Below are 15,662 nucleotides of genomic sequence, written 5' to 3'. Positions count from 1 at the left end.
ATAACCCTGGTCATATAACCCTGGTCCTCCAAACACTAACCCTGGTCCTCCTAACACTACCCTGGTCCTCCTAACACTAACCCTGGCCCTATAACCCTGGTCCTATAACCCTGTTCCTATAACCCTGGTCCTCAAAACACTAACCCTGGTCCTATAACCCTGGTCCTATAACCCTGGGCCTCCTAACACTAACCATGGTCCTATAACCCTGGTCCTCGAAGCACTAACTCTGGTCCTATAACCCTGGTCCTCAAAACACTAACCCTGGTCGTATAACCCTGGTCCTCAAAACACTAACCCTGGTCCTCTAACCCTGGTCCTCAAAACACTAAACCTGGTCCTATAACCCTGGTCCTCAAAACACTAACCCTGGTCCTATAACCCTGGCCCTCCTAACACTAACCCTGGTCCTATAACCCTGGTCCTATAACCCTGTTCCTATAACCCTGGTCCTCCTAACACTAACCCTGGTCCTCCTAACACTAACCCTGGTCTTCCTAACACTAACCCTGGTCCTATAACCCTGGTCCTCAAAACACTACCCTGGTCCTATAACCCTGGTCCTATAACCCTGGGCCTCTAAACACTAACCCTGGTCCTATAACCCTGGTCCTCGAAATACTAACTCTGGTCCTATAACCCTGGTCCTCAAAACACTAACCCTGGTCCTATAACCTTGGTCCTATAACCCTGGTCCTCCTAACACTAACCCTGGTCTTCCTAACACTAACCCTGGTCCTATAACCCTGGTCCTCAAAACACTACCCTGGTCCTATAACCCTGGTCCTATAACCCTGGGCCTCTAAACACTAACCCTGGTCCTATAACCCTGGTCCTCGAAATACTAACTCTGGTCCTATAACCCTGGTCCTCAAAACACTAACCCTGGTCCTATAACCCTGGTCCTATAACCCTGGTCCTCCAAACACTAACCCTGGTCCTCCTAACACAAACCCTGGTCCTATAACCCTGGTCCTCAAAACACTAACCCTGGTCCTATAACCCTGGTCCTATAACCCTGGGCCTCCTAACACTAACCATGGTCCTATAACCCTGGTCCTCGAAGCACTAACTCTGGTCCTATAACCCTGGTCCTCAAAACACTAACCCTGGTCGTATAACCCTGGTCCTCAAAACACTAACCCTGGTCCTCTAACCCTGGTCCTCAAAACACTAAACCTGGTCCTATAACCCTGGTCCTCAAAACACTAACCCTGGTCCTATAACCCTGGCCCTCCTAACACTAACCCTGGTCCTATAACCCTGGTCATATAACCCTGGTCCTCCAAACACTACCCTGGTCCTCCTAACACTAACCCTGGCCCTATAACCCTGGTCCTCCTAACACTAACCCTTGTCCTCCTAACACTAACCCTGGCCCTATAACCCTGGTCCTCCTAACACTAACCCTGGGCCTCCTAACACTAACCCTGGTCCTATAACCCTGGTCCTCAAAACACTAAACCTGGTCCTATTACCCTGGTCCTCATAACACTAACCCTGGTCCTATAACCCTGGTCCTATAACCCTGGAACTATAACCCTGGTCCTCCTAACACTAACCCTGGTCCTATAACCTTGGTCCTATAACCCTGGTCCTCCTAACACTAACCCTGGCCCTATAACCCTGGCCCTATAACCCTGGCCCTCCTAACACTAACCCTGGTCCTATAACCCTGGTCATATAACCCTGGTCCTCCAAACACTAACCCTGGTCCTCCTTACACTAACCCTGGTCCTAAAACCCTGGCCCTATAACCCTGGTCCTCCTAACACTAACCCTGGTCCTATAACCCTGGTCGTATAACCCTGTTCCTATAACCCTGGTCCTCCTAACACTAACCCTGGTCTTCCTAACACTAACCCTGGTCCTATAACCCTGGTCCTCAAAACACTACCCTGGTCCTATAACCCTGGTCCTATAACCCTGGGCCTCTTAACACTAACCCTGGTCCTATAACCCTGGTCCTCGAAATACTAACTCTGGTCCTATAACCCTGGTCCTCCTAACACTAACCCTGGTCCTCCTAACACTAACCCTGGTCTTCCTAACACTAACCCTGGTCCTATAACCCTGGTCCTCAAAACACTACCCTGGTCCTATAACCCTGGTCCTATAACCCTGGGCCTCTAAACACTAACCCTGGTCCTATAACCCTGGTCCTCGAAATACTAACTCTGGTCCTATAACCCTGGTCCTCAAAACACTAACCCTGGTCCTATAACCTTGGTCCTATAACCCTGGTCCTCCTAACACTAACCCTGGTCTTCCTAACACTAACCCTGGTCCTATAACCCTGGTCCTCAAAACACTACCCTGGTCCTATAACCCTGGTCCTATAACCCTGGGCCTCTAAACACTAACCCTGGTCCTATAACCCTGGTCCTCGAAATACTAACTCTGGTCCTATAACCCTGGTCCTCAAAACACTAACCCTGGTCCTATAACCCTGGTCCTATAACCCTGGTCCTCCAAACACTAACCCTGGTCCTCCTAACACAAACCCTGGTCCTATAACCCTGGTCCTCAAAACACTAACCCTGGTCCTATAACCCTGGTCCTATAACCCTGGGCCTCCTAACACTAACCATGGTCCTATAACCCTGGTCCTCGAAGCACTAACTCTGGTCCTATAACCCTGGTCCTCAAAACACTAACCCTGGTCGTATAACCCTGGTCCTCAAAACACTAACCCTGGTCCTCTAACCCTGGTCCTCAAAACACTAAACCTGGTCCTATAACCCTGGTCCTCAAAACACTAACCCTGGTCCTATAACCCTGGCCCTCCTAACACTAACCCTGGTCCTATAACCCTGGTCATATAACCCTGGTCCTCCAAACACTACCCTGGTCCTCCTAACACTAACCCTGGCCCTATAACCCTGGTCCTCCTAACACTAACCCTTGTCCTCCTAACACTAACCCTGGCCCTATAACCCTGGTCCTCCTAACACTAACCCTGGGCCTCCTAACACTAACCCTGGTCCTATAACCCTGGTCCTCAAAACACTAAACCTGGTCCTATTACCCTGGTCCTCATAACACTAACCCTGGTCCTATAACCCTGGTCCTATAACCCTGGAACTATAACCCTGGTCCTCCTAACACTAACCCTGGTCCTATAACCTTGGTCCTATAACCCTGGTCCTCCTAACACTAACCCTGGCCCTATAACCCTGGCCCTATAACCCTGGCCCTCCTAACACTAACCCTGGTCCTATAACCCTGGTCATATAACCCTGGTCCTCCAAACACTAACCCTGGTCCTCCTTACACTAACCCTGGTCCTAAAACCCTGGCCCTATAACCCTGGTCCTCCTAACACTAACCCTGGTCCTATAACCCTGGTCGTATAACCCTGTTCCTATAACCCTGGTCCTCCTAACACTAACCCTGGTCTTCCTAACACTAACCCTGGTCCTATAACCCTGGTCCTCAAAACACTACCCTGGTCCTATAACCCTGGTCCTATAACCCTGGGCCTCTTAACACTAACCCTGGTCCTATAACCCTTGTCCTCGAAATACTAACTCTGGTCCTATAACCCTGGTCCTCCAAACACTAACCCTGGTCCTCCTAACACAAACCCTGGTCCTATAACCCTGGTCCTCAAAACACTAACCCTGGTCCTATAACCCTGGTCCTATAACCCTGGGCCTCCTAACACTAACCATGGTCCTATAACCCTGGTCCTCGAAGCACTAACTCTGGTCCTATAACCCTGGTCCTCAAAACACTAACCCTGGTCCTATAACCCTGGTCCTCAAAACACTAACCCTGGTCCTATAACCCTGGTCCTATAACCCTGGGCCTCTTAACACTAACCCTGGTCCTATAACCCTGGTCATATAACCCTGGTCCTCCAAACACTAACCCTGGTCCTCCTAACACAAACCCTGGTCCTATAACCCTGGTCCTCAAAACACTAACCCTGGTCCTATAACCCTGGTCCTATAACCCTGGGCCTCCTAACACTAACCATGGTCCTATAACCCTGGTCCTCGAAGCACTAACTCTGGTCCTATAACCCTGGTCCTCAAAACACTAACCCTGGTCCTATAACCCTGGTCCTCAAAACACTAACCCTGGTCCTATAACCCTGGTCCTATAACCCTGGGCCTCTTAACACTAACCCTGGTCCTATAACCCTGGTCCTCAAAATACTAACTCTGGTCCTATAACCCTGGTCCTCAAAACACTAACCCTGGTCGTATAACCCTGGTCCTCAAAACACTGACCCTGGTCCTATAACCCTGGTCCTATAACCCTGGTCCTCAAAACACTAACCCTGGTCCTATAACCCTGGAACTGTAACCCTGGTCCTCCTAACACTAACCATGGTCCTATAACCCTGGTCCTCGAAGCACTAACTCTGGTCCTATAACCCTGGTCCTCAAAACACTAACCCTGTTCCTATAACCCTGGTCCTCAAAACACTAACCCTGGTCCTATAACCCTGGTCCTATAACCCTGGGCCTCTTAACACTAACCCTGGTCCTATAACCCTGGTCCTCAAAATACTAACTCTGGTCCTATAACCCTGGTCCTCAAAACACTAACCCTGGTCGTATAACCCTGGTCCACAAAACACTAACCCTGGTCCTATAACCCTGGTCCTATAACCCTGGAACTATAACCCTGGTCCTCCTAACACTAACCCTGGTCCTATAACCTTGGTCCTATAACCCTGGTCCTCCTAACACTAACCCTGGCCCTATAACCCTGGCCCTATAACCCTGGCCCTCCTAACACTAACCCTGGTCCTATAACCCTGGTCCTCAAAACACTAACCCTGGTCCTATAACCCTGGTCCTATAACCCTGGGCCTCTTAACACTAACCCTGGTCCTATAACCCTGGTCATATAACCCTGGTCCTCCAAACACTAACCCTGGTCCTCCTAACACAAACCCTGGTCCTATAACCCTGGTCCTCAAAACACTAACCCTGGTCCTATAACCCTGGTCCTATAACCCTGGTCCTCAAAACACTAACCCTGGTCGTATAACCCTGGTCCTCAAAACACTAACCCTGGTCCTATAACCCTGGTCCTATAACCCTGGAACTATAACCCTGGTCCTCCTAACACTAACCCTGGTCCTCCTAACACTAACCCTGGTCCTATAACCTTGGTCCTATAACCCTGGTCCTCCTAACACTAACCCTGGTCCTATAACCCTGGAACTGTAACCCTGGTCCTCCTAACACTAACCATGGTCCTATAACCCTGGTCCTCGAAGCACTAACTCTGGTCCTATAACCCTGGTCCTCAAAACACTAACCCTGGTCCTATAACCCTGGTCCTCAAAACACTAACCCTGGTCCTATAACCCTGGTCCTATAACCCTGGGCCTCTTAACACTAACCCTGGTCCTATAACCCTGGTCCTCAAAATACTAACTCTGGTCCTATAACCCTGGTCCTCAAAACACTAACCCTGGTCGTATAACCCTGGTCCACAAAACACTAACCCTGGTCCTATAACCCTGGTCCTATAACCCTGGAACTATAACCCTGGTCCTCCTAACACTAACCCTGGTCCTATAACCTTGGTCCTATAACCCTGGTCCTCCTAACACTAACCCTGGCCCTATAACCCTGGCCCTATAACCCTGGCCCTCCTAACACTAACCCTGGTCCTATAACCCTGGTCCTCAAAACACTAACCCTGGTCCTATAACCCTGGTCCTATAACCCTGGGCCTCTTAACACTAACCCTGGTCCTATAACCCTGGTCATATAACCCTGGTCCTCCAAACACTAACCCTGGTCCTCCTAACACAAACCCTGGTCCTATAACCCTGGTCCTCAAAACACTAACCCTGGTCCTATAACCCTGGTCCTATAACCCTGGTCCTCAAAACACTAACCCTGGTCGTATAACCCTGGTCCTCAAAACACTAACCCTGGTCCTATAACCCTGGTCCTATAACCCTGGAACTATAACCCTGGTCCTCCTAACACTAACCCTGGTCCTCCTAACACTAACCCTGGTCCTATAACCTTGGTCCTATAACCCTGGTCCTCCTAACACTAACCCTGGCCCTATAACCCTGGCCCTATAACCCTGGCCCTCCTAACACTAACCCTGGTCCTATAACCCTGGTCATATAACCCTGGTCCTCCAAACACTAACCCTGGTCCTCCTTACACTAACCCTGGTCCTAAAACCCTGGCCCTATAACCCTGGTCCTCCTAACACTAACCCTGGTCCTATAACCCTGGTCCTATAACCCTGTTCCTATAACCCTGGTCCTCCTAACATTAACCCTGGTCCTCCTAACACTAACCCTGGTCTTCCTAACACTAACCCTGGTCCTATAACCCTGGTCCTCAAAACACTACCCTGGTGCTATAACCCTGGTCCTATAACCCTGGGCCTCTTAACACTAACCCTGGTCCTATAACCCTGGTCCTCGAAATACTAACTCTGGTCCTATAACCCTGGTCCTCAAAACACTAACCCTGGTCCTATAACCCTGGTTCTCCTAACACTAACCCTGGTCCTATAACCTTGGTCCTATAACCCTGGTCCTTCTAACACTAACCCTGGCCCTATAACCCTGGCACTCCTAACACTAACCCTGGTCCTATAACCCTGGTCATATAACCCTGGTCCTCCAAACACTAACCCTGGTCCTCCTAACACAAACCCTGGTCCTATAACCCTGGTCCTCAAAACACTAACCCTGGTCCTATAACCCTGGTCCTATAACCCTGGGCCTCCTAACACTAACCATGGTCCTATAACCCTGGTCCTCGAAGCACTAACTCTGGTCCTATAACCCTGGTCCTCAAAACACTAACCCTGGTCCTATAACCCTGGTCCTCAAAACACTAACCCTGGTCCTATAACCCTGGTCCTATAACCCTGGGCCTCTTAACACTAACCCTGGTCCTATAACCCTGGTCATATAACCCTGGTCCTCCAAACACTAACCCTGGTCCTCCTAACACAAACCCTGGTCCTATAACCCTGGTCCTCAAAACACTAACCCTGGTCCTATAACCCTGGTCCTATAACCCTGGGCCTCCTAACACTAACCATGGTCCTATAACCCTGGTCCTCGAAGCACTAACTCTGGTCCTATAACCCTGGTCCTCAAAACACTAACCCTGGTCGTATAACCCTGGTCCTCAAAACACTAACCCTGGTCCTATAACCCTGGAACTATAACCCTGGTCCTCCTAACACTAACCCTGGTCCTATAACCTTGGTCCTATAACCCTGGTCCTCCTAACACTAACCCTGGCCCTATAACCCTGGCCCTATAACCCTGGCCCTCCTAACACTAACCCTGGCCCTATAACCCTGGTCCTCCTAACACTACCCTGGTCCTCCTAACACTAACCCTGGTCCTATAACCCTGGTCCTATAACCCTGTTCCTATAACCCTGGTCCTCCTAACACTAACCCTGGTCTTCCTAACACTAACCCTGGTCCTATAACCCTGGTCCTCAAAACACTACCCTGGTCCTATAACCCTGGTCCTATAACCCTGGGCCTCCTAACACTACCCTGGTCCTCCTAACACTAACCCTGGTCCTATAACCCTGGTCCTATAACCCTGTTCCTATAACCCTGGTCCTCCTAACACTAACCCTGGTCCTCCTAACACTAACCCTGGTCTTCCTAACACTAACCCTGGTCCTATAACCCTGGTCCTCGAAATACTAACTCTGGTCCTATAACCCTGGTCCTCAAAACACTAACCCTGGTCCTATAACCCTGGTTCTCCTAACACTAACCCTGGTCCTATAACCTTGGTCCTATAACCCTGGTCCTTCTAACACTAACCCTGGCCCTATAACCCTGGCACTCCTAACACTAACCCTGGTCCTATAACCCTGGTCATATAACCCTGGTCCTCCAAACACTAACCCTGGTCCTCCTAACACAAACCCTGGTCCTATAACCCTGGTCCTCAAAACACTAACCCTGGTCCTATAACCCTGGTCCTATAACCCTGGGCCTCCTAACACTAACCATGGTCCTATAACCCTGGTCCTCGAAGCACTAACTCTGGTCCTATAACCCTGGTCCTCAAAACACTAACCCTGGTCCCATAACCCTGGTCCTCAAAACACTAACCCTGGTCCTATAACCCTGGTCCTATAACCCTGGGCCTCTTAACACTAACCCTGGTCCTATAACCCTGGTCATATAACCCTGGTCCTCCAAACACTAACCCTGGTCCTCCTAACACAAACCCTGGTCCTATAACCCTGGTCCTCAAAACACTAACCCTGGTCCTATAACCCTGGTCCTATAACCCTGGGCCTCCTAACACTAACCATGGTCCTATAACCCTGGTCCTCGAAGCACTAACTCTGGTCCTATAACCCTGGTCCTCAAAACACTAACCCTGGTCGTATAACCCTGGTCCTCAAAACACTAACCCTGGTCCTATAACCCTGGAACTATAACCCTGGTCCTCCTAACACTAACCCTGGTCCTATAACCTTGGTCCTATAACCCTGGTCCTCCTAACACTAACCCTGGCCCTATAACCCTGGCCCTATAACCCTGGCCCTCCTAACACTAACCCTGGTCCTATAACCCTGGTCATATAACCCTGGTCCTCCAAACACTAACCCTGGTCCTCCTTACACTAACCCTGGTCCTAAAACCCTGGCCCTATAACCCTGGTCCTCCTAACACTACCCTGGTCCTCCTAACACTAACCCTGGTCCTATAACCCTGGTCCTATAACCCTGTTCCTATAACCCTGGTCCTCCTAACACTAACCCTGGTCCTCCTAACACTAACCCTGGTCTTCCTAACACTAACCCTGGTCCTAACACTAACCATGGTCCTCCTAACACTAACCCTGGCCCTATAACCCTGGACCTATAACCCTGTTCCTATAACCCTGGTCCTCCTAACACTAACCCTGGTCCTCCTAACACTAACCCTGGTCCTATAACCCTGGTCCTATAACCCTGGAACTATAACCCTGGTCCTCCTAACACTAACCCTGGTCCTATAACCTTGGTCCTATAACCCTGGTCCTCCTAACACTAACCCTGGCCCTATAACCCTGGCCCTATAACCCTGGCCCTCCTAACACTAACCCTGGTCCTATAACCCTGGTCCTCAAAACACTAACCCTGGTCCTATAACCCTGGTCCTATAACCCTGGGCCTCCTAACACTAACCATGGTCCTATAACCCTGGTCCTCGAAGCACTAACTCTGGTCCTATAACCCTGGTCCTCAAAACACTAACCCTGGTCCTATAACCCTGGTCCTCAAAACACTAACCCTGGTCCTATAACCCTGGTCCTATAACCCTGGGCCTCTTAACACTAACCCTGGTCCTATAACCCTGGTCATATAACCCTGGTCCTCCAAACACTAACCCTGGTCCTCCTAAAACAAACCCTGGTCCTATAACCCTGGTCCTCAAAACACTAACCCTGGTCCTATAACCCTGGTCCTATAACCCTGGTCCTCAAAACACTAACCCTGGTCGTATAACCCTGGTCCTCAAAACACTAACCCTGGTCCTATAACCCTGGTCCTATAACCCTGGAACTATAACCCTGGTCCTCCTAACACTAACCCTGGTCCTCCTAACACTAACCCTGGTCCTATAACCTTGGTCCTATAACCCTGGTCCTCCTAACACTAACCCTGGCCCTATAACCCTGGCCCTATAACCCTGGCCCTCCTAACACTAACCCTGGTCCTATAACCCTGGTCATATAACCCTGGTCCTCCAAACACTAACCCTGGTCCTCCTTACACTAACCCTGGTCCTAAAACCCTGGCCCTATAACCCTGGTCCTCCTAACACTACCCTGGTCCTCCTAACACTAACCCTGGTCCTATAACCCTGGTCCTATAACCCTGTTCCTATAACCCTGGTCCTCCTAACACTAACCCTGGTCCTCCTAACACTAACCCTGGTCTTCCTAACACTAACCCTGGTCCTATAACCCTGGTCCTCAAAACACTACCCTGGTCCTATAACCCTGGTCCTATAACCCTGGTCCTCAAAACACTACCCTGGTCCTATAACCCTGGTCCTATAACCCTGGGCCTCTTAACACTAACCCTGGTCCTATAACCCTGGTCCTCGAAATACTAACTCTGGTCCTATAACCCTGGTCCTCAAAACACTAACCCTGGTCCTATAACCCTGGTTCTCCTAACACTAACCCTGGTCCTATAACCTTGGTCCTATAACCCTGGTCCTTCTAACACTAACCCTGGCCCTATAACCCTGGCACTCCTAACACTAACCCTGGTCCTATAACCCTGGTCATATAACCCTGGTCCTCCAAACACTAACCCTGGTCCTCCTAACACAAACCCTGGTCCTATAACCCTGGTCCTCAAAACACTAACCCTGGTCCTATAACCCTGGTCCTATAACCCTGGGCCTCCTAACACTAACCATGGTCCTATAACCCTGGTCCTCGAAGCACTAACTCTGGTCCTATAACCCTGGTCCTCAAAACACTAACCCTGGTCCTATAACCCTGGTCCTCAAAACACTAACCCTGGTCCTATAACCCTGGTCCTATAACCCTGGGCCTCTTAACACTAACCCTGGTCCTATAACCCTGGTCATATAACCCTGGTCCTCCAAACACTAACCCTGGTCCTCCTAACACAAACCCTGGTCCTATAACCCTGGTCCTCAAAACACTAACCCTGGTCCTATAACCCTGGTCCTATAACCCTGGGCCTCCTAACACTAACCATGGTCCTATAACCCTGGTCCTCGAAGCACTAACTCTGGTCCTATAACCCTGGTCCTCAAAACACTAACCCTGGTCGTATAACCCTGGTCCTCAAAACACTAACCCTGGTCCTATAACCCTGGAACTATAACCCTGGTCCTCCTAACACTAACCCTGGTCCTATAACCTTGGTCCTATAACCCTGGTCCTCCTAACACTAACCCTGGCCCTATAACCCTGGCCCTATAACCCTGGCCCTCCTAACACTAACCCTGGCCCTATAACCCTGGTCCTCCTAACACTACCCTGGTCCTCCTAACACTAACCCTGGTCCTATAACCCTGGTCCTATAACCCTGTTCCTATAACCCTGGTCCTCCTAACACTAACCCTGGTCCTCCTAACACTAACCCTGGTCTTCCTAACACTAACCCTGGTCCTATAACCCTGGTCCTCAAAACACTACCCTGGTCCTATAACCCTGGTCCTATAACCCTGGGCCTCTTAACACTAACCCTGGTCCTATAACCCTGGTCCTCGAAATACTAACTCTGGTCCTATAACCCTGGTCCTCAAAACACTAACCCTGGTCCTATAACCCTGGTTCTCCTAACACTAACCCTGGTCCTATAACCTTGGTCCTATAACCCTGGTCCTTCTAACACTAACCCTGGCCCTATAACCCTGGCACTCCTAACACTAACCCTGGTCCTATAACCCTGGTCATATAACCCTGGTCCTCCAAACACTAACCCTGGTCCTCCTAACACAAACCCTGGTCCTATAACCCTGGTCCTCAAAACACTAACCCTGGTCCTATAACCCTGGTCCTATAACCCTGGGCCTCCTAACACTAACCATGGTCCTATAACCCTGGTCCTCGAAGCACTAACTCTGGTCCTATAACCCTGGTCCTCAAAACACTAACCCTGGTCCTATAACCCTGGTCCTCAAAACACTAACCCTGGTCCTATAACCCTGGTCCTATAACCCTGGGCCTCTTAACACTAACCCTGGTCCTATAACCCTGGTCATATAACCCTGGTCCTCCAAACACTAACCCTGGTCCTCCTAACACAAACCCTGGTCCTATAACCCTGGTCCTCAAAACACTAACCCTTGTCCTATAACCCTGGTCCTATAACCCTGGGCCTCCTAACACTAACCATGGTCCTATAACCCTGGTCCTCGAAGCACTAACTCTGGTCCTATAACCCTGGTCCTCCTAACACTAACCCTGGTCCTATAACCCTGGTCATATAACCCTGGTCCTCCAAACACTAACCCTGGTCCTCCTTACACTAACCCTGGTCCTAAAACCCTGGCCCTATAACCCTGGTCCTCCTAACACTACCCTGGTCCTCCTAACACTAACCCTGGTCCTATAACCCTGGTCCTATAACCCTGTTCCTATAACCCTGGTCCTCCTAACACTAACCCTGGTCCTCCTAACACTAACCCTGGTCTTCCTAACACTAACCCTGGTCCTAACACTAACCCTGGTCCTCCTAACACTAACCCTGGCCCTATAACCCTGGACCTATAACCCTGTTCCTATAACCCTGGTCCTCCTAACACTAACCCTGGTCCTCCTAACACTAACCCTGGTCCTATAACCCTGGTCCTATAACCCTGGAACTATAACCCTGGTCCTCCTAACACTAACCCTGGTCCTATAACCTTGGTCCTATAACCCTGGTCCTCCTAACACTAACCCTGGCCCTATAACCCTGGCCCTATAACCCTGGCCCTCCTAACACTAACCCTGGTCCTATAACCCTGGTCCTCAAAACACTAACCCTGGTCCTATAACCCTGGTCCTATAACCCTGGGCCTCCTAACACTAACCATGGTCCTATAACCCTGGTCCTCGAAGCACTAACTCTGGTCCTATAACCCTGGTCCTCAAAACACTAACCCTGGTCCTATAACCCTGGTCCTCAAAACACTAACCCTGGTCCTATAACCCTGGTCCTATAACCCTGGGCCTCTTAACACTAACCCTGGTCCTATAACCCTGGTCATATAACCCTGGTCCTCCAAACACTAACCCTGGTCCTCCTAAAACAAACCCTGGTCCTATAACCCTGGTCCTCAAAACACTAACCCTGGTCCTATAACCCTGGTCCTATAACCCTGGTCCTCAAAACACTAACCCTGGTCGTATAACCCTGGTCCTCAAAACACTAACCCTGGTCCTATAACCCTGGTCCTATAACCCTGGAACTATAACCCTGGTCCTCCTAACACTAACCCTGGTCCTCCTAACACTAACCCTGGTCCTATAACCTTGGTCCTATAACCCTGGTCCTCCTAACACTAACCCTGGCCCTATAACCCTGGCCCTATAACCCTGGCCCTCCTAACACTAACCCTGGTCCTATAACCCTGGTCATATAACCCTGGTCCTCCAAACACTAACCCTGGTCCTCCTTACACTAACCCTGGTCCTAAAACCCTGGCCCTATAACCCTGGTCCTCCTAACACTACCCTGGTCCTCCTAACACTAACCCTGGTCCTATAACCCTGGTCCTATAACCCTGTTCCTATAACCCTGGTCCTCCTAACACTAACCCTGGTCCTCCTAACACTAACCCTGGTCTTCCTAACACTAACCCTGGTCCTATAACCCTGGTCCTCAAAACACTACCCTGGTCCTATAACCCTGGTCCTATAACCCTGGGCCTCTTAACACTAACCCTGGTCCTATAACCCTGGTCCTCGAAATACTAACTCTGGTCCTATAACCCTGGTCCTCAAAACACTAACCCTGGTCCTATAACCCTGGTTCTCCTAACACTAACCCTGGTCCTATAACCTTGGTCCTATAACCCTGGTCCTTCTAACACTAACCCTGGCCCTATAACCCTGGCACTCCTAACACTAACCCTGGTCCTATAACCCTGGTCATATAACCCTGGTCCTCCAAACACTAACCCTGGTCCTCCTAACACAAACCCTGGTCCTATAACCCTGGTCCTCAAAACACTAACCCTGGTCCTATAACCCAGGTCCTATAACCCTGGGCCTCCTAACACTAACCATGGTCCTATAACCCTGGTCCTCGAAGCACTAACTCTGGTCCTATAACCCTGGTCCTCAAAAGACTAACCCTGGTCCTATAACCCTGGTCCTCAAAACACTAACCCTGGTCCTATAACCCTGGTCCTATAACCCTGGGCCTCTTAACACTAACCCTGGCCCTATAACCCTGGTCATATAACCCTGGTCCTCCAAACACTAACCCTGGTCCTCCTAACACAAACCCTGGTCCTATAACCCTGGTCCTCAAAACACTAACCCTGGTCCTATAACCCTGGTCCTATAACCCTGGGCCTCCTAACACTAACCATGGTCCTATAACCCTGGTCCTCGAAGCACTAACTCTGGTCCTATAACCCTGGTCCTCAAAACACTAACCCTGGTCGTATAACCCTGGTCCTCAAAACACTAACCCTGGTCCTATAACCCTGGAACTATAACCCTGGTCCTCCTAACACTAACCCTGGTCCTATAACCTTGGTCCTATAACCCTGGTCCTCCTAACACTAACCCTGGCCCTATAACCCTGGCCCTATAACCCTGGCCCTCCTAACACTAACCCTGGTCCTATAACCCTGGTCATATAACCCTGGTCCTCCAAACACTAACCCTGGTCCTCCTTACACTAACCCTGGTCCTAAAACCCTGGCCCTATAACCCTGGTCCTCCTAACACTACCCTGGTCCTCCTAACACTAACCCTGGTCCTATAACCCTGGTCCTATAACCCTGTTCCTATAACCCTGGTCCTCCTAACACTAACCCTGGTCCTCCTAACACTAACCCTGGTCTTCCTAACACTAACCCTGGTCCTAACACTAACCCTGGTCCTCCTAACACTAACCCTGGCCCTATAACCCTGGACCTATAACCCTGTTCCTATAACCCTGGTCCTCCTAACACTAACCCTGGTCCTCCTAACACTAACCCTGGTCTTCCTAACACTAACCCTGGTCCTATAACCCTGGTCCTCAAAACACTACCCTGGTCCTATAACCCTGGTCCTATAACCCTGGGCCTCTTTAACACTAACCCTGGTCCTATAACCCTGGTCCTCGAAATACTAACTCTGGTCCTATAACCCTGGTCCTCAAAACACTAACCCTGGTCCTATAACCCTGGTCCTCAAAACACTAAACCTGGTCCTATAACCTTGGTCCTATAACCCTGGTCCTCCTAACACTAACCCTGGCCCTATAACCCTGGCCCTATAACCCTGGCCCTCCTAACACTAACCCTGGTCCTATAACCCTGGTCATATAACCCTGGTCCTCCAAACACTAACCCTGGTCCTCCCAACACTAACCCTGGTCCTAAAACCCTGGCCCTATAACCCTGGTCCTCCTAACACTACCCTGGTCCTCCTAACACTAACCCTGGCCCTATAACCCTGGTCCTATAACCCTGTTCCTATAACCCTGGTCCTCCTAACACTAACCCTGGTCCTCCTAACACTAACCCTGGTCTTCCTAACACTAACCCTGGTCCTATAACCCTGGTCCTCAAAACACTAACCCTGGTCCTATAACCCTGGTCCTATAACCCTGGGCCTCTTAACACTAACCCTGGTCCTATAACCCTGGTCCTCGAAATACTAACTCTGGTCCTATAACCCTGGTCCTCAAAACACTAACCCTGGTCCTATAACCCTGGTCCTATAACCCTGGTCCTCAAAACACTAACCCTGGTCGTATAACCCTGGTCCTCAAAACACTAACCCTGGTCCTATAACCCTGGTCCTATAACCCTGGAACTATAACCCTGGTCCTCCTAACACTAACCCTGGTCCTCCTAACACTAACCCTGGTCCTATAACCTTGGTCCTATAACCCTGGTCCTCCTAACACTAACCCTGGCCCTATAACCCTGGCCCTATAACCCTGGCCCTCCTAACACTAACCCTGGTCCTATAACCCTGGTCATATAACCCT

At 50.1% G+C, this 15,662-nt stretch overlaps 1 protein-coding gene across 1 annotated transcript in view; it reads right to left on the bottom strand.

Moving 5' to 3' along the window:
* The window catches only part of LOC110491181 (FYVE, RhoGEF and PH domain containing 1), a 222,689-nt gene that overhangs the window by 120,467 nt on the left and 86,560 nt on the right, over positions 1 to 15,662 (bottom strand). The window lies entirely within an intron of this gene.

Source organism: Oncorhynchus mykiss, chromosome 16 (genome assembly GCF_013265735.2).
Source record: "Oncorhynchus mykiss isolate Arlee chromosome 16, USDA_OmykA_1.1, whole genome shotgun sequence".
In the NCBI taxonomy this organism is placed as follows: Eukaryota; Metazoa; Chordata; class Actinopteri; order Salmoniformes; family Salmonidae; genus Oncorhynchus; species Oncorhynchus mykiss.
The sequence above is the reverse complement of the archived record's forward strand: the minus strand, read 5'-3'. Positions and strand labels throughout refer to the sequence as shown.